Source organism: Hyaena hyaena, unplaced genomic scaffold (assembly GCF_003009895.1).
Source record: "Hyaena hyaena isolate Hyena2069 unplaced genomic scaffold, ASM300989v1 scaffold_154, whole genome shotgun sequence".
NCBI classification, from domain to species: domain Eukaryota; kingdom Metazoa; phylum Chordata; class Mammalia; order Carnivora; family Hyaenidae; genus Hyaena; species Hyaena hyaena.
The window spans coordinates 628,518-653,345 of record NW_024080786.1 but is presented as its reverse complement, the minus strand read 5'-3'; the positions used below and the strand labels follow the sequence as shown (position 1 = coordinate 653,345).

Sequence of the window (24,828 nt, the reverse complement as noted above, 5' to 3'; positions counted from 1 at the left end):
GGCTATTGTGAGCATGAGCTAACATATATGTGTAAATCATCTTAAAAAGCAGGTGCTCCATGAATGTTAACTTTTTTCCTTTCCCTTCTCAACTCTGCAATGTGTTTACCTGCAGGCCTCTAAATTTATTTGTTATTTTATTCAGCAACTACTCACTGAGCTCCTCTTACATGCCATGCTCTGGATGCAGAGTGAACCAGGTGACAAAATCCCCACTCTCATGGGACTTATATTCTGTGGTGGAACACAGACAAGAAGCAAGCCAACAAATACATTAGATTGTGTAAGACGGTGATATGCATGATGCAAAATGGGCCAGGGTGAGAGAGCAGCAGACGGCATCTTGGAACCATGGCTCTGCCCCAGGTCCTGCCAAGAGCTAACTATGTGACTTCAAGTAGTAACAATAATAGTGAACATTGGCTGAGAGCTTCCTGGTGCCAACCTCTATGCTGAGCACTTCAGACACTGGCCACTGATACAGAAGGCTCAGGAAAATGAGAGAGTTGGACTTATAATCTTTGAGGTCTCCTTTAGCTCTGACATTTGTGCCTTCATTCAGCAGCATCTGATTGTCATGCTACATCCTGGGCAATGGGATGATGTAGACGCCGATCAATTTTAGGACTCATGAAGATTTTTTTCAATGCAGCTGATTACATGATAGAGAGATCATCTTTATCAGTATTATCAAGTTCAAGTACACAGTCATTACAGGGGGAATCTTTTTTATGTACTTAAGCTTGAGGCATGAAGTCACCACCTCTACTTGGATATCTGGCTGAGGCTTTTGAGACATTCTTTTCTAGAATGAACAGTGTTGCCAGTGTACCTGTCCTGCCAAATGATAGGCTCACTGCCGAGAAGATGCGGGCACACCCACCCATGACTTAAACATTGGGAACACAGCCTGAACATATCCAGTCTGTTGACAATTACGGTTCTGCACTCTACTCAGAAATTCCACTTTCATATGATACTTTTTTATTTGAAGCAAAATCTTTTCTTTCAATCTGATAAAAGACACCCTATAAATGCTGTCACAAGGTAACAGGATAATAAGGTACCATACCGTGTTTATTCCACTAACTACTCATTACAAACTAGAAAAAAAAGTCTAGTGTTTTCACAGGTGAAATGAAGAAATGGGCTTAAGAAATACATGCCTTTAGAAGATAATGGTCCTCCAATTAATGTGGCAAAAAAGAGGTGGGGCAAAACCCTCTATTTATTTTGCTTATCATATTATAGTTAATAAAGAGTAGTTAACAAATTTTCTAAATGCAGAGTGAGTAGAATTAAAATCTCCAGTGCCAATTATATTCAGGGTCGAAGGACAACCAAACTATAGTTACTGCTACATACTATCCTAGAAAAGGTTTGTTGAGTTTCCTTTATATTTCCCTTCTTTATAAAAGCACTGCTTTGTACACCGGAAGTTAGTACAATACAAATATTATATGTTAGTTATATCTCAAATAAATAAATGAATACATAATAAGAGCACTGCTGATAACCTTATCACAACTACATCTAACTTCCAACTTGGTACCATCAGTGTTATAGCTAATTTGATGCACACCATCCATCATCAGAGGTGGGGACACCAGCCAGGCTTCCATCAGCCACAGGACTGGCCTCTCTGTCTCCGGGGCACCACCACTTACCCAGGATGCACAGCACACCCCCTTTTGTTAAGGCTATTTTCAGAAAACAAGGCTCAGGTGTGTACTAATTATTGGAAGGGACAAGCTGACCAATGTGAGTTAGGGAGACACAAGTTGAAAATCATCAGAAACCTCAGGAGAGGAGAGCCCCACACCAGCAAGGAGCCGCTTTGGACTAATTTGATTTTAAAAGACATGATCACAGTGAGTGCTGTTACTATTGATTATGTAACAGAAACTCTATATAGGGTTCCCTTAGGCAGTACATCTATACGTTATTTGTTATAAATACCAGAATATTTACTGTTATCAAAGGTAATAGTAAGAATTATTTTCAGTGTCACAAAAATTCTATCAGTGTCTAGTTTCAGCTGAATGCCGAAAATTACAGGCAACTGCTTCTTTCACTCCATGGAGGAGCACACTGTGCGGCCTAAGTGTCTTTTGAAATTGGTATTTGTCCTTTGGATTGTGATGCACATTTTTCCTATTTTAAATTTGTATTTGCAATGGAAACCGGTTATGGTTTTAAATATTTTCATATTTGGTAATAACATCAATTTCAAAAAACTCCATTTTCTTTCCCTTTACAGATGAAGTCTGAAAGGTGGGATTACAGAATTCAAGTATGACGGAAGGAGGAATGCATTTTAAATAACTAATGTTGCTGCATGCAACATGCCCTATATTTACTGGCCTCTTATTCAGGGTCCATTTTAATTGTTATCTGCTCATGCATTCTATACCACATAATGAAATGCTTCCATTTCACCCACTGAGCCCTGGCTTTTTTGGTGCACCTTTACTAATGACCCTTAATTAAGCTGATTTTATCCTTGAAAATGTGAGTTTTCTTTTGGCCAACAAGTATTTTTAAGGAAAGGGCCGGAATGAACTTTCAAGTAGACATTTTAAATGCTTATTATTTTAAGCAGCTGTAAAGCTGAACAAAGTGTATTTATTTGTACTCAAGTGTGGGCTACCAACACCTATATTTTTCATGTATGTTTCCAGGGAAGCACTTTCATCCTGCAGCAAGCCATCAACCCTCCGTTATGTTACATTTCAGAGGTATTAAATATCGGGCCAGAAAACAACACAATAAAGTAGTCTGCACTACTTTATATTAGTTAACAATGTCAACCAGAGATAATATGTAATTTAAAAGACACTCTGTAAAATGTCTTACTGAATGTATTTTTTCATAATGATCAAATGCCAAAGCCTAGTAACAAAACTATTATTTATAGCATATCAACATCTAATTGATTTTACAAATGGAGGCAATTATTTTGGATGAAGGGGGGAATGCCTGCCAGATTTAAATGATTTATGATTACTAAGAGAGAAAACAATGTTTTGCTAATTCATTTTCAAATATGGCTCTTACAATCATTGATATTTTAATTTTAAACCAAATGATTTGCTTAAATAACACATTGACTTAAAAAAAGTAACTTACATTGTGACAGCAAACTGAGATATTTTTAACTGTTTAGAAATATTACTTCCTACAGTAGACTCGAAAGGGACTGTACCATAGAAATACATTTTCAAGGTGCTGATTTAGAGCCACAGAAAGATCACACTTCGTGAACTCCAACCAATTACCTAGAGTAGGAGCACAGGCTTTTATAGCACTGTGTGCTTCAAGTCCAAAAGGGAACACTGCAAATGCATCCATGCCTTATATTTCTTGACCTAAAGCACTGACTGTCTGCTTGATAGGTTTGATAACTTGCACAGATGTTGTGAAAGGAAAATTAAATAGTCTGTATCACTTGATGTAACTCGCATTGATTTTTATAATCTAGTACTAAGATGTACATGTTTCAAAAGTAAATGAGAAAGATTGACGGTTCCTTCCCATTTCAAGCAGACTATAAAGCAGATGAGAAGCTCACATTTCACAAGAAATAACCTGTGCATTTGTTAAAGAAAAAAAAATCAGCTAGGGGAATGCCCCAGGCTGAAGCAGATACTGATTGGGCAAAGCTAAAGGACAAGGGCCCTTGAAACTAAACAAAAGCAAATTCATTCTGTTGACAGATGTTGATTACATCAAAGCAACAGGAACTCCCCCAACTCCCAATTTTTTAAAACAATTAATACCTCTCTACAGTTTACACAATAAGGACAAAGTAAGTTTCTAAACCAATCATAATAAACACTATTAAACTTGTTTTTTAAAAGTTTCAATTCAGTTGAAGATTGTTCTGATGTGTTTTTTGCTATGGGCTTCCCCAAACAGTGGTTTATTCATTCCCATGGACATGTCTGGGGAGCCAAGCTGGCCATGCCATCAGCCCCTTCCTTCCAGGGGTTAACTGCTCTGGCTGCCAAATAAAATACAGAGTGAGCCATGTAATTATGGAGACAGTCAAAGGGCAGGCTCTATTTTGAAATCTATTTGCACAGACAAGGTCTTCCAATTGAGCTTGCAGGAAACAAGCTGGTAAAGAGCCTCCTTTTCCCCAGATGCTTTCCACACTTTTTCTCCAATTCAGGAAATCATGGATATGGACACCATACACCACTGCTTCCTGGATTTCAAGCTAAGATGCCACTTTAAGAAGAAGTGTGGATCTGTTTTATAAACCTGTAAAAAAAAAAACCCTTGTTTTTTCCTTTTCTTTTCCCCTAATTAATAGCATTTGGCAATAGCCTCTGGATGATAAAGCAACAGTGTTTATTAAACAACATTTCTAAAGAGGATGCAGGCCCAGTTATGCAGGTGTTGGAAAACAAGATTATTTACTTTGCTCAAAATAAATCACAAAGTCAAGTCTAAAATATATTGGCATAAATACTGGTCTGAAATAAAGATTCTACTTGATACCCAATAGTGTGTTCTTGAAGTATGTTATATAGCAAAGACTGCCAACACAGTAACAGAAATTTCACAGAAATAAAAAAGAAATGTATAAACTATTATAAGTGAAAAAACCCACAAATCACTTTATGCTGAAACGTAAACATTTGTCCTTGTTGCTTAGAGCTCTAAATTTGCAATTGCTATGAGACTTCATCGTGCTCAGATTAAAGTAGAATTGGGCCACTAATACCAATAAAACTAAGCAGTCAGATGAAGGCGAAATAGTAGCCTTCACAGGTACTAGTCTGTGGATGTCAGAATTCATCCTCAAGCCATAAACCAAAGCCTAGGAGTCCTGATTCTAGAGAAGATGAGCTAGAAAGTCAGCCATAGTTAGAGCACTTCTGGGGAAAGGAAGGGCAGTGGCCTGAGGGCACCCTCTTCCAATAATAACATTCAAGAATGATGCCCAGGTCACCGCAAAACATGACCTTCCCCAAGGCTCCATCAGGAAGTTGGCTCCATGCTACATCCTTCCTCCTTTAAAAGAAATCAATAATAGCAAATGATAGAGTATAACAACAATGACAAGTTCAGAAATGGCTTTGAGAAAATACTGCACTTTCTTCTTTACAAAAGCCAACTGGATGATATGTGATTATTCATTAATGTATACACCACCAGCACCCAGGGATCTGTGACTTAAACAAAAAGGATCCCCCTCTTCTTGGGAGACACACCCCCAACCTCATCTGCAAACACATTATCAATAAACAAAACCTAGTTAATAGAGTAGACTTATGTTTGTGGGCCTAGAAAAAAATTCCTTTGGGGTGGCCCAACCACAGGTGGGGGAGGGGAGTCGAAGATTACAGTAAGAACTCAAAATCTAAAACTGAAAGCAGATCATTTGGTGGATAAGTGGAAGTTATATGGAAATAACTAATGTGTAAAAGGAAACAGGGCTGTTGTGTGAATTTTCTCCATTTAGGTTAAAAAATGTTTACTTCAAAATTTAAATCTAAATTCATTTTTATAATCATACAATATCGAGTCACACTGCAATAGTATATGCTTAGAAAATCCCATTGTCTCATAGTTAAAGTTTAGAGAAAAGCAGCTTTTTAGCACTTCAACAATACATATACTCAGGCAACTTCTTGGACAAAGAAATATTGTGTCTTTCCAGGGGAAATAAAGGAGCTGTTTATTAGGGCTGTGGTTAAAATGTAATAATTCATTCTAGTTGAGCCCTGTGGAAAATGTCATCAAAATATCATTTTCTTTGCCAGATTTTCTGGATGCCGTGATATCGTTTAAATACAGAATAAAAGGCAAACTCTGATGAGAGTAGAAGTACAACACCAAAATGAACCAAAAGCAAATGTTCATTCCATCAAGGGAAGAGGAAAGAAATTCTCACACTCCTGATACCCAGAGAATGCAACTCTTCTAGTTAGCACAGAACATCTGTCAAACTTCAATCGTCCAAAATTTCTCAGAAGAAGCATTCCTGTTACCACATAATTTGGTTAAAGAAGAGGAACATAGAAAAATTCTATACTAAAGCACATAAATAAGAATCAAAAAGAGCAATTTCACAGAAATCACACATAGAATTCAACTTTAGAGAAAGTTCATGTAAAAATGTCGTGAGTTTTAAAAAAATGATACAGTAAGAAAGTCCTTTAATTAAAAAAAGACTTTATAAATAGTGCTGTCATATAAAATACTACTCAAAACATTACATATTTGGATAACAATACCCTTTAATATAAGACGTTGGGACTTACAATTTATAGTCAAAGACACAGCTTTACCATGAATATTTTTCAATTGTATTAAAGCATTTGAAAAGAGTGTGATTTTAGTCTTCATTTTACAATAGTGTCAATGTAATTCTATATGCAACATACTCTAGTTATATTTTTGGGTGTATTTTTCTATCCTTATATGATACATTTAAAGTTATTTGTGCAAATAACTGGTATAAAATAGCTCAGAGCTATGACCAAAACTGCAGTATCAACACCAAAAAAAAATTACATCATAATATTTTCTGAGAATGTTTCACTGTACAATTCCAAGTAGAAGGCATGAAATGAAAAGAAAACATTCAAATATAAATTCTACCATGGTATTTTGATAATTGTGGGAGTTTTGTTTCTGCTCTGTAACCAGGCAATAAGAGTGGTAGGTACGTAGGTAGGTCAAAAATCACAGCCCAAATGAGGAAGCTAAAGCTCCAGGAAAACAATATATTTCTAACCTTCTGCAGTTGACATTACATAGATTTAAGACAATAGAAGCCAAGATTACTCATCAAGGGGTTATTTTCACAAGAAAAATAAAGAGAAAATAAACAGTAACCTCTTTAGTAAAAGAGAAAGTTCCAAATTATCTAAAAGTACCTTTTTGGACTGATGTAGTTACACTGCCACAAATAATCTTATATTCAATTAAACCATACAGATTTATTTAACCATGTGAATAATCACTCCATAGCTTTAGGCATTAATACAAAAAGTGCAAAGTATTAAAACGGCACAGGCTTAAAGGAGTCCCACAGAAGCCTACTTACAAACTCTTCCTTGTCTCTCTCTTTTTTTTTAATGAATGCTCAACTATAAAACCATTATTTTTGTACTAAAGATTACGATTAAAAATTAAAACTATCACATCACCCCTAACAAAACATGTATTCTATCTGTATAAAGCAGGCTGCTTCTCACATCTGAAAACAATATTTCTTGAAAACTGTGGCTGACCAAGATTATTCACACTTGGTGAAATGACAAATTTATCATCTATTTTTACTTTTTTTTAAGTTTATTTATTTTGAAGAGAGGGCACAAGGAGGGGAGAAAGGTGGCAGTAGAGTGAGAGTCCTAAGAAGGCTCTGTGCTGACAGTGTGGAGCCTGATGCAGGGCTCGAACCCACGAACCCATGAGATCATGACTTGAGCCAAAATCAAGAGTTGAATGTTCAAGTAACTGAGCCACCCAGGTGCCCTCATCATTTCATTTTTATTTTTAATTTTTTTAATGTTTTCTATTTATTTCTGAGAGAGAGAGACAGCGTGAGCAGGGGAGGGTCAGAGAGAGAGAGGGAGATACTGAATCTGAAGCAGGCTCCAGCCTCTGAGTTAGCTGTCAGCACAGAGCCCGATGCAGGGCTCACGCCCACAAACCATGAGATCATGACCTGAGCCGAAATCGGATGCTTAATCGACTGAGCCACCCAGGCGCCCCTCCATCATCTCATTTTTAGACTGAAGTCTTCAATATAACCACAGTACCAAAATATCTGATGTATACAATATGTGAAACATGTTTATTGTCTAAGGTGAGGTGTATTGAACATTTAGGGGAGTGTTACAAAAAGAAAAACAACCCTAAAATGCCTAAATAAAACATAGCAAATTTGGAGGTAAAAAGAAGTAAATAGTATGGAATTTTAAACATTTGAGGGGCACCTGGGTAGCTTAGTTGGTTAAGCGTTGGACTTGATTTTGGCTCAGGTCATGATCTCAGAGTTTTGTGAGTTGTAGCCCTGCGTTGGGCTCTGCACCATCAGTACAGAGTCTGCTTGGGATTCTCTCTTCCTGTCCTTCTCTTGCTCTCTCTCTCTCTCAAAATAAATAAACTTAAAAAAAATTTTAGGGGTGCCTGGGTGGCTCAGTTGGTTAATTGTCTGACTCTTGCTTTTGGCTCAGGTCATGATCTCATGGTTTCATGAGTTCAAGCCCTGTGTCAGGCTCCATGCTGACAGTGTGGAGCCTGCTTAGGATTCTATCTCCCTCTCTCTAGGCCCCTCCCCGACTTGTGCTGTCTTTGTCTCTCTCAAAATAAATAAACTTAAAAAAAAAACCCAAAAAACCCATTTTATATTTTGCCTGTAAATGCACATGAGATTATATTTACCTGAGTTCTTGCTTAAATTGGTTTTCCTTCTCTGAGCTATAATTGGTTCAGCCGGACAAGTTAGTGAAACACTCTAAGCCTTACTTTCCCCATCTGGTAACAGAACAACAATACTTTCTTCACAGGGCTGCTTTGATAATTGTATGACATGAGGTATGGAAAGGGAGACAAGGTAAGTACCTGATAAATTTTTTTTTTTTTTTTTTTTATTTCTAGGAGAGAGAGAGAGAGACAGCGCGAGCAGGGGAGGGCCAGAGAGACAGGGAGTCACAGACTGAAACAGGCTCCAGGCTCTGAGCTGGCAGTCAGCACAGAGCCCGACGCGGGGCTCGAACCCACGAACCGCGAGATCATGACCTAAGCGAAAGCCGGACGCCTAACCGACTAAGCCACCCAGGCGCCCCAAGTACCTGATAAATTTTAATTGTGATCATTGGTTGTATGATGGAGGGAGGGCATTCTAAAATGGGCTCATCAGGAGTTAGAAACCAGCCCAAATTTCAAAATGTGCTTTGGCCCGTTCACAAAGTATTCAAAAGATCCTAGATCGGGTCTCAAGCTGCTACTTAAAAACCAGAGCCTTTCCTGCCTTCATTATAGGACCATCCTGACCATCAATGGGGCTGTAGATGTATTAATACTTTACAAACTGGATAGTACCTCATGACTGTAGTGTATTGGGAGAAGAGCCAAACTCAGTAGGATGAATTATGCACAGCCTAATTCTGAAATTTTTCTGAGAATTCTTGGTGAGGCCTTCCTTTCTAGAATGTTGATGGTTAATGGTGAGGCCTAAGGAAAATCTCATCTTCCATTCAGAGGAATAAAAGACCCCAGCTTTTTTCAAGAGTTATATCCTTCCAAACACATTAGTATACAGAATAGTTCTATCTGTGCAAAAGGTGAGATAGGAGAAATCATGTTTCAGAAAGATGTTGCTTGGCAGTGAAGGCATTCCCTGTAAAGCTCACTATCACAAACAATTTTAAGAGAGCAGAATGCTATTTTATATTCTGTTTCTAAACAGTGTTCATTCCATATTGTGTTTATCCATAAATTGTTATGCTGTCCTTGGTAAACTCAATCACTTAAAGTTTGTAAGAATTTTAAATTATTTGTTTCAGTGTGCAACTATTTAGTAGAAATATTCTAGAGCTCACCAAACCTTATTGTTTATTGTACCGAGAAGTCTTCTTTGCATAAAAATTCCTGTTTATTAAACAGTGATACAGGAAGAACTTATTTACATTTCAAGCACCACCAACATACATCATTTATGACAAAAAAGGCAAGCACTCCATAAGAAATGCTCAATCACTGTCAATCACAAACACCAAAATATACATAAACCAAAGCAAGCCATGTGAACTGTATTAAATTCAGATAAACACAGAATTACCAAGCAAACAAACAAAAAAACAAATAATTATCACTGACTCACAGACCTATTTACACAGTACACAAAATAACTTGGAAAGGTGTAACCATGGAAACCTAATAGCCTAAATTCAGTGCCTTTAAAATTTGCATTTATTTAAACACTGTGCAAATGATGTCCTTACAAAGTTTAAATATTTCAAAAGCAGTCAAAGCTTATCTTTGTTATCTGATCATTGATCAAAATAGTTTCAACTATAAATTAGCTGCCTTTAAAATTATTCAGGGACCAATTTAATGAAACCATGATAAAAATGTCAAACAATATTTTTTCTAATTTTTTAGCATACTGTTATTTTCACAACCACTGATTAACAATTGAAAAAACTCAACTATATACAACAAATCTCATAAGAGTCAAATAATATTAGAAAATGCTTTGACATAAAGACTTTTCTTAAACTCACACTGTTGCACGCAACCACCCCCACTTCCTCTAATTAACTACAAAAGCAGAAATGCTATTAGCTGTTTCAGTCTACAGGTGATTTTCGCTGACAGTTACCATTTGAATAGTTTAGTATTTAATGCTATAGTTAGTCATGATGTCTTTTATTTTATAAGCTACATGAGTAAATCATTATTTTGTAGTTCACCGGTTCCCACACTCAAGATGTAATGTTCAGTGTGTATTTCATTATGTAGATGAGCACTGGATGTTGTCTGACGTGATTTAAATGGGTCAACAGTATTTTCCTAGTCACATTAATCATTCAGACAGCTAGAATAAGAAAAAGGGCCTTGAAAACTAAAACTAGAGAATCTATTCACACAAATGACACTTACCACTGGCGGGTTATCTAGGATGTGGTTCAGCAGAAGGAAGAGTTACAGACTTTGAACACATGTTTCATTATTTATTCAGAAACCACTTCAAGACCCAGCTCCATTTTCAGAATCCAACTGAACACCCACAGGGACAGATTTCTGAGATACCAAACTGTAATTTTTTTCTTTTTTTGCATTAGATGGAAATCTATGAAAACTTTTCATTCAAGAAGAAAGAATAAAATTTGGGGAGCCCGGCTGCAATGAGACTGGGCTTAAGGATAGTGTCAGGTGTATGGTGTCTATAAAAATATACCACCATACAAATGAGGGCACTGCCCTCACTGTGGACATAGACCCTATCTTCACCTGCTGACGGCTCCTAGGAAGTGAAGAGAAGGAAAAGAAAAAGGGGAACCAGTTTTTAGAAGTAGCTGCACATCATTTTGCTCCAGGTCCTGAGTCAGAAGGACCTGGTAAGAAACATGGAAACAGGGGCGCCTGGGTGGCTTAGTCGGTTAAGCGTCCGACTTTTGCTTGGGTCATGATCTCGTGGTTCGTGGGTTCGAGCCCCACGTCAGGCTCTGTGCTGACTGCCAGCTCAGAGCCTGGAGACTGTTTCAGTCTGTGACTCCCTCTCTCTCTGACCCTCCCCTGCCTACGCTGTCTCTCTCTCTCTCTCCTAGAAATAAATTAAAAAAAAAATGTTAAAAAAAAAAGAAACATGGAAACAATAGGTGTGAGCTCACCACCAGCAACTCCACAGCCCCATTTGCCTTTCACTGCCATGACTGATGTTTACACTGGGTCTGACTAGGGATGATTTGGTCTACGTGGCTATTCAGTTTTTCAGAATACTATTCTGGACAATCATCCTATTGTGTTCCATATGATCAAGTGCTTTCTAGTAACAAGTATGGAAGCAACATACAATCTTCCCAATGGAAGCTCTTTAGTAGGTCTTCAGCAGCTGTGAAGAAGACAGTGTCTAGCATTAACTTTTTCATTCCAAACCCACGTCTCAAAGGTCATCCTCTTGAGTGAATGTGCTCTGTCCTCTCCCAAAATCATACAAAATGAGCCAGAGTCCATGGAAAGCCCATGTTTTGTTTTTCTTATTATTTTTTGTTTTGTTTTTATTATGAAAATGGTACATGGGCAGTATTAAATATTTTTATAATATTAAAAAAGCATAAACAGTAAAAAGTAAGGAACAGTAAAAAGCTTCCTTAAATGACTGCTGTTAACATTCAGCAAACACACTTTAGAACATTTCTCTATTATTATATTTCATATTAATTTATCATATTTTATAAATATTCAGTTTGTACATGTAGTTTTGTTAAGCTGCTTTTTGAAAGCAATTGACTTCTCTCTACAATATACGGAAGATATCTATCTTCAACAAAAACTTCAGATCTACATGATTCGTTTTAGGCCTCTTGGATTGTTTTATTCGTTTCATAGTATTCCTTTCTATGGATGGGTAACATAGCACTTTATTTAATCAATGATGAGCAAGCATTTAGGTAAGTTCTTTTTGTTTTTGTCTTGCATAATATACTTTTTACAAATACAGTTGCACATTTGACCAATTATTCTTTCTAGCTTAAGTTCCTAGAAGTAGAATTCTTAGGTTAAGAAATATGCAAAATTCTGCCATTTGCAAAACTACTCTCCACATAATAACAAGTTACATTTCCAATGGTGGCTATCTCCCTACATCATCACCCATATTATTAATGGGTTAAAATCTTTGTCAGTCTGGGGGCACCTGGGGGGCTCAGTTGGTTGAGTGTCTGACTTTGGCTCAGGTCATTATCTCCCAGTTCATGGGTTCGAGCCCTGCACTGGGTTCTGTGCTGACAGCTCAGAGCCTGGAGCCTGTTTCAGATTTTGTGTCACCCGCTCTCTCAGCCCCTCCCCCACTTGCACGCGCATGTGAGTGTGTGTGTGTGTGTGTTTGTGCACGAGTGCTCTCTCTCTCGCTCTGTCTCAAAAATAAACAAAAAAGAATTTAAAAAATCTTTGTCAGTCTGATAAACAAAAAATGGTATCTTACTCTTACTTATTTTTCCTCAGATACTACTAAGATCTCTTTATGTATTTTTGTGAAATCTCTATTTAGGTCTCTTAAATTGTTTTTTACTTGACTGATTTTTAAGAGTGCTCTGTGAATTAGAAACATCAAACTTTTGTACACTCTATTGTTCCAAATTATTCAGTTTGCAATCTGCATTTCAACCTTGTTTAAAGTGCTTTTGGCCACGTAATTGGCCTTACATTGAATTTATGGATTAATCTAGGGAGAATACTTAGCTGCCGGGGCGCCTGGGTGGCTTAGTCGGTTAAGCGTCCGACTTTCGCTTAGGTCATGATCTCGCGGTTCGTGGGTTTGAGCCCCGCGTCGGGCTCTGTGTGGACTGCCAGCTCAGAGCCTGGAGCCTGTTTCAGAGTCTGTGACTCCCTCTCTCTCTGACCCTCACCTGCTCACGCTGTCTCTCTCTCTCTCTCTCCTAGAAATAAGTAAAACATTTAAAAAAATTGAAAAAAAGAAATAAAATACTTAGCTGCCTTATTTAAGAGATGCCTTCACAGGTACTAGTCTTTTAAACATCCCTCAGTAGATGTCTAATGGTTTTTTTTCATACAAGTCCTCTATATTTGTTATTACTTGTTTATTCCTAGGTATTTTGTATTCTTGGTTGCTATTATAAATGAATTTTTTTCAGTAAACTTTCTGCATAACTATAAGATAGTGATTTATTTTTGTATAATAATTAAACTTCTTTTTCTTTAAAAAAAGGTAAGTTTAGGGGCACTTGGGTGGTTCAATTGGTTAAGCATTTGCCGTCAGCTCAGGTCATGATCTCACAGTTCGTGAGTTGGAGCCCCAGGTCAGGCTCGGTGCTGACAGCTCAGAGCCTGGAGCCTGCTTCAGATTCTGTGTCTCCCTCTCTCTCTCTCTGCCCTTCACCCACTCCCGCTCTGTCTCTCTCTCTCTTTCAGTAATAAATAAACATTAAAAATAAGTTTAAAGAGTTAAGTTAAAAAAAAATTGACATACTCCAGTGTCATGTTTTTATTCTCCTTAACATTTAAAAAAGTCACATATACAGACTCACACACTGCATTTGAAAGAAGTGAGGTGGGGCTGATGGGTTAACTAGACTTTTCTTGCCATTATTGCCAATTCACCTTTCATACCTTGTCTCTCCCCCAAAAGAGCCTCCCTCTTCCCAAATATGAAGTACTGGAGTGGCTAGGCTAACAAGTGCTAAAAGTGTCAGTAAACTAGAAACATCAAAAAAAAAAAAAAAAAAAAAGGATAGACTTTTTTTGGAAGGGCTTGATATTTAAAATACTTCCCCCAAAAGCAATGACCTAATCATTGCAGGGAGGGAAGGGGGAAAATAAAGCTTTTTAAGATTTAAATTAATCTACATATTTATCTATATTATTTATATATATTGTCTATATTACCTCATTTTATAGCTTAGTCTTGCTTTGTTTGGAATTACATGTCTGGGTTATGTTGAAATGATCATAAATCTTTTTAGTGCTGGGGTCTTATCTCAATTCAGCCCTTCAGCCCTTCCATAACTATAACTGCACCCATAAGCATCCAAATACCTAAATGCATCAAGCAAACAGCACAATTACAAATCTTCCTCTGGTCTTACAACAGTAAAAGAGGCCAGGAACTTTAAATAAAAATAAACTTAAAATTAATCTGCCACGCGCACCTGGGTGGCTCAGCTGGCTAAGTGATTTCTTCTCTTGATTTCTTTTCAGGTCATGATCTCATAATTCGTGAGTTCGAGGCCTGCGTTGGGCTCTATGCTGACAGCGCAGAGCCAGCTTGCAATTCTCTCTCCCCTCCTCACTCTGCCCCTCCCCCACTCATTCTCTTTCCTCTCTAAATAAATAAACATTAAAAAAAAAAAAAAGCTACTCTGCCAGCCTTCTGAACAAGGATTCTATATAGCTCTAGTTCCTAGGAGCCTCTTGTATTTAGTCTGACGTCCCCCTGAGAAGAGCAACAGGTCTTAGAGTTTCAGAAGTGGGACAAGAAGTGGGGGAATCCTCTACTGCTCCCTTAAAGCAAACATCCTCCTGATGTATTTCCCTTCATCAGTTTCAGAATACCACTTCCTACTACATCTACATGTTTGGAAAATCGTTATGCTATACAGACGATGGAACAAATATGACTACTTTTTTTCCATTAAAAATATCTGATCTACAGGTAATGGCATGGTATTGTGTGCTTTTCCCTATATTTGAATGTTTAAGTAATACAAAGTTTTTTTTTTTTAACCAAGAAACAGATTTTTAATTATAGAGAATAAACTGATGGTTACCAGAGGGGAGATGGGTGGAGTACGGGTGAAATACTTTTCATGATGAACACTAAGTAATATATAGAATTGTTGAGTCACTATTTTTTACACTTGAAACAAATATTACACTGTATGTGAACTAACTGAAATTTAAATAAAAACATTGAAAAATAGTAAATTAAAGGAATATATAAAAAGCACTTATCACTATGTCTAGTATATCAAATATTTTCAATAAAAAGTTGTTAATAAAATTGACTTACAATATTGGTTGATAGCTAATCCCACATTGTATATTTCTAAGAAACTTACATATATAAGAACATTTTTAAGACAAAACTTAAATGTGTTTATTTTTTAAATTTTTTAATGTTTATTTATTATTTTGAGAGATGGAGAGACAGAAGGCAAGCGGGGGAGGGGCAGAGAGAGAGGAAGACAGAATCCAAAGCAGGGTCCAGGCTCTGAGCTGTCAGCCCAGAGCCCGATGTCGGGCTCGAACCCGTAAAACCCTAAGACCATGACCAAAGCAGAAATGGAACGCCTAACCGACTGAGCCACCCAGGTGCTCCTAAATACTTTTAGAAGCATGAAGCACTCAGGGCACCTGTATGGCTCAGTCGGCCAAGCATACGACCTCCTCCCAAGTCACGATCTCACCGTTTCACGGATTCCAGCCCTGCATCAGGGTCTTTGCCGAGAGCTCAGCACCTGGAGCCTGCTTTGGATTTTGTGTCTCCCTCTCTCTCTGTCCCTCCCCTGCTCATACCCTTCTCTGAAAAATGAATAATAAAAAAAAGTTTTAAAAAATTATTTTAAAAAAAGAAACATGCAGCACTCAAAAGAGAGTAAAGTCTTAATAGAGTCATAAGAAAATAAATTACAGCCAATATTTGCTACTTCAGGTGGAGGGGAACTGGAAAAGATTCTTGTCAAAAAACTTAAAAAAAAAAAAAAGTCCTGTAACTGGAAGTATAATTACTGCACCCTCATAAAAAATTATTTTTTAAAAATTTTTTAAACTTCTTTTTTAATGTTTTATTTATTTCTGAGAGAGAGACAGAGTGAGCAGGGGAGGGTTAGAGACAGAGGTAGATACAGAATCTGAAACAGGCTCCAGGCTCTGAGCTGAGCTAGCTGTTAGCACAGAGCCGGAAGCGGGGCTTGAACCCATGAGCCGTGAGATCATGACCTGAGCCAAAGTCGGATGCTCAACCGAATGAGCCACCCAGGCGCCCCAATAATAAAAAGTTTAATAAGTATCTCATCCAGCACTGAAAAAATATATCTTTCCTAAAGAATTCTAAGAAGTATAGGAAATGGAAGGGTTATTTTAAATCCAGATGCTGTTTATATGTGAAAAAACAAGCATTTACAATGAGCACTGACCTGCACTAGCTCCTGGGCCGTAAGCTAGGAACAGCTCTGGGACTACGGCTTCTTGATGGTAGAACCATGCAGTTATCCACACATGTCTCATTTGTACTTCGCAACCACACATGCTGTACTGGGGTCCAGACCGTCAGCTGCTCACATACTATGCAGATGTGACTCTTAGGGTCAGACCCCTAAGAGTGTGCTCGAGCACAGAAAAGCAGAGGGCCGGACACTTCATTGTCTCTGAACACAGTGTGATGTAACGTGCTGGCTGGGATCGGGAAAGTGTTTGGGGCTTGGCCATCGTGATGATGTACAGAGAGGCAAGAAGTCTTCATGGAAGTTCAACACTGGAAATGTTAGAGAAACACTGCAGAGTGATGAGGTGAGTTCTGTTCTCACCTTTTCCTTATAAAACCTTAGGCAGCGAGTAGATTTTTGCACAGTGGCATGGGTCCCTCAGGTAGATATGTTGGAGATAATATATAAAATAAGAAGGCTGTATCTCCTAGAAAGGGGGTAGCAGTGGACTGACATGGACAGAATTTATACTTGTAACTAATGTTTCACCATTACTACATCTACCCTGCTCTCAACTCCACTGTCATGACTAGATGATGCTGACCTCACTGAGTAATCTGAAAGATTAACAGTATTTGGTTTTGGTGATTGCTAACTTCATACCTCATAAATATTATGTAACTCTAGTCTTTTTGCCTCTAGCCAACTAGCCTGACTGCAATTTTCCGCCACAAGTGGCAAACTGACACTGAGAATTTATAGACTCTGCTGTATTAGTAATGCACATTTCCTTTTGAATTATTCTAGCCTGTAGCCTGAAGCATATTATTAATAATCATTCCTTTTGCCATGCAAGTCTGAAGATCTACAAGTGGTTTAGGAAGCTACATGAATATGTCTCAATGTTTTAAGTAGGCTGGTAAATAAAAGTTCATGCATGACAAATGAAAAGCAGATGAATTTTTTGCATTGCTATACTCTTTATTAAAGTTTATTTATTTTGAGAGAGAGAGAAAGAATGGGCGAGCACAGGTGGGGGAGGGGCAGAAAGAGAGGGAAAGAGAAAGAATCATAAGTAGGCTCCAGCACGGAGCTTGACTCAGGGGTTGAAGCCATGAACCATGAGATCATGACCTGAACTGAAATAAAAAGAGTTGGATTTGAACTGAAACACCCAGGTACCCCTGTATTGCTAGAAATTTTTTACCTATCTTAGCTAATTAAAATTTGGTCCCAGTGACGGTGTGTCCATAGAAAATGATTCCCTACTTTACTAGAGATGATTTTCACTTTATTATAAAAAGTGCTTATTGTACAGTTTTCTTGAAGCACAGTGTTTCTATACCCAGAGAAATATGTGGTCTTAGCTGTTAGCAGAGCATCTTCCCACATAAACAATGTGGCTAAGTTCTCAGGCTAGCCCATTTGCCTATAACTGAAATACTACACATCTGCAATGAAAACAAAGAGCTAGAAACAATTCAGCTGTAAACATCTACTATTTTAGCTACATTATAGGTTTTCTGAGCTAGTCTGGGAAGGTTTCTGCCATTTACAATGTAGCTTTTCTAAAGAAGAACATATTGCACATTGTTGGGCAATCAGAGAAACTGAAAAATCTGCTGTATTGTATCCTACCTCCCATTCTCAGCATCTTCCTCTCAAGCCCCAACCCGAAAGGGGATGAAGGCCGAGGGCCCTTAAAACACTAGAGGAGAGGAGAAGGCCAAGTTTCATCCATTTCCATAAAACCTGTACCTGCCCCAGAACTCATGTGGCTTCAGCTTCTTCCAACTTCTAGAGCAAGTGAAAGGAAACAGTCTGTTCTGAAGTTCAAGCAACCCCTCCTACCTAATCCTTAGTACCAGAGAACATCTCAAGGCCCAATACAGCCACCCTGAAAGGAAACACAGTGGCTCTGGAGGACTATTGTCACTCTATCCAAAGTTCACCAATATGGGCAGGAGGTCTAGTTGGTAACTGTTTAAAACTAGAGTCGGCAGAACTGGACTCTCTAGCTTCAGTTCTGACTCTATAAGGTTAACCAACTGTCGACTTTTAGCAAGTTACTTGACCACTCTGTGCTTCAGTTTCTTCATTTGTTAAAGAAAAATGGAAAAAACTGTTATAAGGATTAAGTAAGTTCACATATATTAAGTACTTATTAGTATGGTGCCTGGCACATAGCAATCCATAAGTTATCACTCAATATAGGTTTAATATCACTATGAATGAAAAGTTACAAAAATGCTCTCTCCATTTTTTGTTTTTTAAATAAGCTCTAAAGCCCAATGTGGGGCTTAAGCTCATGACCCTTAGATCAAGAGTCACATGCTCTACTGACTGAGCCAGCCAGGCATCCCTCTCTCCTTTTTTAAAGTGGTATTATTTTGGGGCGCCTGGGTGGCTTAGTCGGTTAAGCGTCCGACTTTCCGACTTTCGCTTAGGTCATGATCTCGCGGTTCGTGGGTTCGAGCCCCGCGTCGGGCTCTGTGCTGACTGCCAGCTCAGAGCCTGGAGCTTGTTTCAGTCTGTGACTCCATCTCTCTCTGACCCTCCCCTGCTCACGCTGTCTCTCTCTCCTAGAAATAAATAAAACATTTAAAAATAAATAAATAAATAAATAAAATGAGTGAATTTTTCAATTATGGATTAATTTACTTGCCAATTTTTGCACAGNCTTCCGACTTTCGCTTAGGTCATGATCTCGCGGTTCGTGGGTTCGAGCCCCGCGTCGGGCTCTGTGCTGACTGCCAGCTCAGAGCCTGGAGCCTGTTTCAGTCTGTGACTCCCTCTCTCTCTGACCCTCCCCTGCTCACGCTGTTTCTCTCTCCTAGAAAGAAATAAAACATTAAAAAAAAAATAAATAAAGTGGTATTATTTTTTTCCTGGTCTTCATAGTAGTAGTTAGGTAGGAAGACATAATTTAGCAAGTAGACACGAATAACCAGAGTTTCTGTACCTCTGAAATACTTCTATTCACCCCTGCTTCACATACATACTCCTCAAATAAAATCCAGATGTTTAAATTACAAGTACATATGGGTAATAAACAGTAAATTTACTTTGTCTATGCTGTTTTAATATTCAATAATATTTTATATTATTTATATATTTATAATAATGTTTAATAATATTTAAAAGAAAGCACTTTATTTATTTTTAAATATTTTTAAAACATTTTTATTCATTTTTGAAAGACAGAGAGAGAATGCTAGCAGGGCAAGGGCAGAGAGAGAAAAGGAGACACAGAATTGGAAGCAGACTCTAGGCTCTGAGCTGTCAGCACAGAGCCCCATGCAGAGTTCTAGCCTATGAACTGTGAGATCATGACCCGAACCAAAGTCAGATGCTTAGCCAACTGAGCCATCCTGGTGCCTCTAAAAGAAAGCATTTTAAAACTCAGTGCAAGTACCAATGAGGATGTGGAGCAACAAAAACACTCATATTCTACTGGAGAGAGTGTTGATTGAATGACCACTTTGGAAAACTGTCAGTCACTGGCTTATGCCTAGGTATATACACAATAGAAATGCATACAGAGATGTACAAAAGACATACATAAGAATGTTTGCAACAGAAAAAAGTGGAAATAATTCAAATGTCTTTCAACAATAGAATGGGTAAATTATGATGAATTCATAAAATGAAAGATTATATAGCAACCAAAATGAATTAACTACAGTTATAGTAAGATAATAATATGGATGGATCTTTAAAATATAAAGTAAGCTGGGCGCCTGAGTGGCTCAGTCAGTTAAGCACCTGACTCTGGATTTTGGCTCAGGTCATGATCTCACAGTAGTGAGTTGGGCTCCATGCTGAGTGTGGAGCCTGCCTGGGATTTTCTCTCCTTCTCTCTGCCCCTCCTCTCCTAGTGCACATGCTCTTTCTTTTTCTCAAAATAAAAAAAATTAACACACACACACACACACACACACACACACACATAATAAGTCAAGGAAGCCAGACACACACACAAAAAGGATACCTACTGTATGCTTCTACTTATATAAAATTCAAAAATAGGCAAAATTCAATCATACTGTTAAGGAATTATGCATGGGGGTAAAACTACAAACTATAGTTGTAAAACTATAAACAAAAGCAAGGAAGTGAATAAAATTAAGGTCAAGGGTGTGATTATTTAAGAGCTGGGAGAGATTTGAGCTGGGAAAGGTATGCAGAGCTCTTCTGGGATGAAAGCAATGTTCGGCTTTTTTTTTTTTTTTTTAACTGGCATGCTGGTTATATAAGTGCTTCGTTTATAACCATTTATTGAATTGCACATTTGTTTTACACGTTTCTCCCTATGCATTATAATTCACAATAAAGTGCTGGAAGGACAAGAGGGGAGAAGGCAGGAAAAGAAGAAAGCAAAGAAGGAAAAAAGGAAGGAAGAAAGGAAGGGAGAAAGGGAGAGACAAAGTCAGAACTAGAAAACAAACAAACAAAACAAATAAAAGGAGAGAAAGCACTGTAACAGGTTTCTGTATATTATAACACAAATAATTTGTAATATTTATTAATACATATAATGCAAGCAATTTTTTAATCAAGGAAAATAAAGGGGTGCCTGAGTGGCTCAGCTGGTTAAGTGCCGTATTTCAGCTCAGGTCATGATCTCATGGTTTGTGGGTTCGAGCCCCGTGTCTGGCTCTGTGCTGACAGCTTGGAGCCTGGAGCCTGCTTCAGATTCTGCATCTCCATCTCTCTCTGCCCCTTCCCCACTCTCTCCCTCTCTCTCTCTCACTCTCTCACAAAAATAAATAAATGTTAAAAAAAATTTTAATCAAGGAAAATAAAAAATCTGAAATAATTCTTTTTTTTTTTTAATGTTTTTATTTATTTCTGAGAGAGAGAGAGAGAGAGAGATACAGCAGGAGCAGGGGAGGGTCACAGAGAGAGAGACATACAGAGTCTGAAATAGGCTCCAGGCTCTGAGTTAGCTGTCAGCACAGAGCCCAACGCAGGGCTCGAACCCACAAACTGTGAGATCATGACCTGAGCCGAAGTCAGTTGCTTAACCGACTGAGCCACCCAGGTGCCCCCAGAAATAATTCTTACTAGTGAAAAAATTAATAGCATTATTGTCTGTATTGCATTTAAATGACTAGGCTTTGAGAAATTTATATTTGAAAACTTTCAAATGAATCTTGTAATTATTCTACAAACTGGTTAATAAACACCCTGATGACCATGTAACTGTATTCTTATTTCAGAGTTTTTTAAATGATATAATTCACATGGGACAGCTATACAGCTTGCTGAAGCAGAAAAAATTACCAAATGTTCATAGTAGGAAAACTATCTTTTCACAAGCTGTATATGACAACAATAACACAGCTAACATGTTGTAGCAATTTATAAGTAACTTCATACATATTTAATTTAGTCCAACAACTGTGTAAGGTAAACTGGGAAGATATTCTTATATTTTATAGGCAAAAAACCCTGAGACTCAAGTTGCTTAAGAGATTTGCTCAAGATCACAAAAGTTGTTTTCTTATTTACAGAAAATTTCAAACATACACAAAAGTAGACATTACTGTAACAAATTCCCATATACCCTTTATCCAGCTTTAACAATTACCCACTCATGCTGACCTCACTTCATCTATAACCATCCTTCCTTCCTACTAAATTATCTGGAAGCCAATCCCAGACATGATATCATTTCATATGTAAATATTTCAGTATGTGTATCTAAAGATGAAAACTCTAATGATTTAAAAATATAATCTTATCACACCTAAAAAAATTAACAGTAATTCCTTAATATCATCAAATTTTGTGGACAGTCTTCAGATAGTCTTCTGTTGGCATATAAAACAATTTTGCAAATATATGTGTGTTTATAATTTTTAAAAATCTAACAAATGGCTTGTTAAAATAGGATCCAAATAAGGTTTATACTTTACATTTGACTGACATGTCTTTTATGTATGTTTTAATCAATTCCTCTCTCCTTTTTTTTCTTCCTTGTGATTTATTAAAGAAATGAATTTATTTGTCTCTACCATCTCCCACATTCTGGAATTCATTAGTTGTGTCTCAGGGATGTGATTTAACATGTTTTCCTGTCCCTTATATTTCCTATAGATTGATATTAAGCATAGATACTCATTTTAATTCAAGTCCAGTTTTTCTGGCAAGAATATTTAATGGGTGATGGTGTGCTCTGACCGGTTCTCCCTCTTTTTGAGATGTTAGCAGCAGTCATTGACGGTCAGTGCCTTGATCCACTAATTCATTATAAATTTGCCAAGTGGGGATATTTTATCAGTCCTTCTTCATTCACTGGCCAGCATACCACTATAAAGAGAACCTTTCTTTCGTGAAAGTAGTTGGTCAACCTGAGGTTCAATTTATATATGAAATCAAGCTAAAGACTGGATTCTTTCCCTCTACTTAGCCAGTTTTCAGAATTAGCTAGTTAAAAACCTAGAGCTTTGAACAACCAAATTCAATGTTCTTAATCAGAGATTAGATAAAATTTCCATCTAAAACATTCTGATCTAAAATACTACATATTTCAATGTAAATGATTTTTATATGAAAGACTGAGTTAATGAAACTTCACTTTGAAGTTAGAGTCCAGTAAAACAAAAACATTTTACTTATTTTTTATCATGAAGTAAAAACATTAATCACCCAGACTTAATATCACATATCTTCTCCATCCTTCTCACACTTTCATTTTGGGGGTGGGTGGGGTTGGAAGATTAGTGTTAATAAGACAAGACTGTAATTTAAAGGGAGGTAAAACTCAACTCCAAATGGATTTTTTCTTTAGGAAAGAAACTCAAAACCGAAAGAAAACAGGTAAAATTAGCTATTGGAAATTATGGCCATGTGAATCAACCCTTGCTCCCCACATCTGGCAGTACTTAGCTCCCCGAGGGCATGTGTGGTGCCCTAGGGCCCCGGTACACATGTTTGACCAGCCGGACAACAACAAAGGACACAAAGGCTAGAAAAAGAGGCAGCAGGTAACCATCAGGCCAGCCAAATAGCTGAGGCACTTTGACAAAACACACAATGAAGCAACTGGTTATTCCCATGGCTGAAAAGTCAATGAGGGAGGGCTTTTATTTTACGATTCAAATTCCACAACTCGCCTCTTTAAGTCGCTGGGTTACTTCCCTGTTTTAATGGAGTCCACAAATCCTCCCTTTTCTTTCAGATACTCAGTGAAAAACATCGGAGACGAACTGTATAAAGCCACCTTGTGTTCTTGCCAAAAACCCATCTGAGAATTCAACTAGACTGTTTTCTGGACTCTACTTCCAGACTGTGGAGGAAGTGAAGGTGCCAAGTTATTCTGCACACACACTGGCATTATGCTCAAAAAGAGATAGAAGTGTTCACAAATGACATAGTCTATCTTATCATACCCATTCTACAACTGAGAGTACAGTACTATAAGTTTTAAATATGGCTTCTGCCTAAACAAACATTTCATAATTATGAAGTAGGGGCTTTGTCTTTCCCACAGCCTAAAGTCCTCTTGGTAGATGATCTTTCCCCTGACTCCCAACAAGAATCCCCACCCTCCCCTCTGCTTCTTCACCAAAACTATTAAAAACATTCCAACTTATTTCTTATAATCAAATCTTGGCAAAGCTCATGAATGGTAACTCCTATTAAACTAAGGCTTTATGGGGAAACTCCCTTAATCCAGATTTTTAAAAATATTTTTATTTATTTATTTCTAGGAGAGAGAGAGAGAGACAGCGTGAGCAGGGGAGGGTCAGAGAGAGAGGGAGATACAGACTCTGAAATAGGCTCCAGGCTCTGAGCTGGCAGTCAAGCACAGAGCCCGATGCGGGGCTCCAACCCATGAACCGCGAGATCATGACCTAAGCGAAAGTCGGACGCTTAACCGACTAAGCCACCCAGGCGCCCCTCTTAATCCAGATTCTAATAATTTGAAATTTTAGGTACTAAACAGTGTGTAACAGACATATTTTGGGGCCAGTGGACTCTTCTACTGATTTTAGTTATACCTTTGTTGATAATCTGTTTCATAAATATGAAGCTCTAGGGGAGGAGGAGATGACTATACATATCTTAATCTCCTCTTTCAGTGAAATATTTCTTAATTACAAACTTTTGAAAATGATAAGCCCTTAAGATAAAATATTTCTAAATTGTCACTCAGTATTTACTCCTCAAAAGAACTTCTTGAGGGGTACCTGAGTGGCTCAGTCGGTTAAGCATCCAATTCTTGATTTCAGCTCTGGTCATGATCTAACGGGTCAGTTCATGAGATCAAGCCCCGCACTGGGCTGAGTGTTGACAGCACTGAGCCTGCTTCTCTCTCCTCTCTCTGCCCCTCTCTGATTCATACATGTATGCTCTCTCTCTCTCTCTCTCTCGCTCGCTCAAAATAATTAGAAAACAACAACAACAACTTTTTTTAACTTTTTTTAAAACGTTTTTTTCTTATTTATTTCTGACAGAGAGAGACAGC

The 24,828-nt window shown here is 37.8% G+C and overlaps 1 protein-coding gene and 1 non-coding gene across 2 annotated transcripts in view; one reads left to right on the top strand and one right to left on the bottom strand.

Moving 5' to 3' along the window:
* The window catches only part of METAP1D (methionyl aminopeptidase type 1D, mitochondrial), an 85,809-nt gene that overhangs the window by 21,411 nt on the left and 39,570 nt on the right, over positions 1-24,828 (bottom strand). The gene's annotated exons all lie outside the window — the stretch shown is intronic.
* On the top strand, positions 11,111-11,195 carry TRNAK-UUU. The gene has a single exon. It is a non-coding gene; the product is annotated as a tRNA-Lys (tRNA).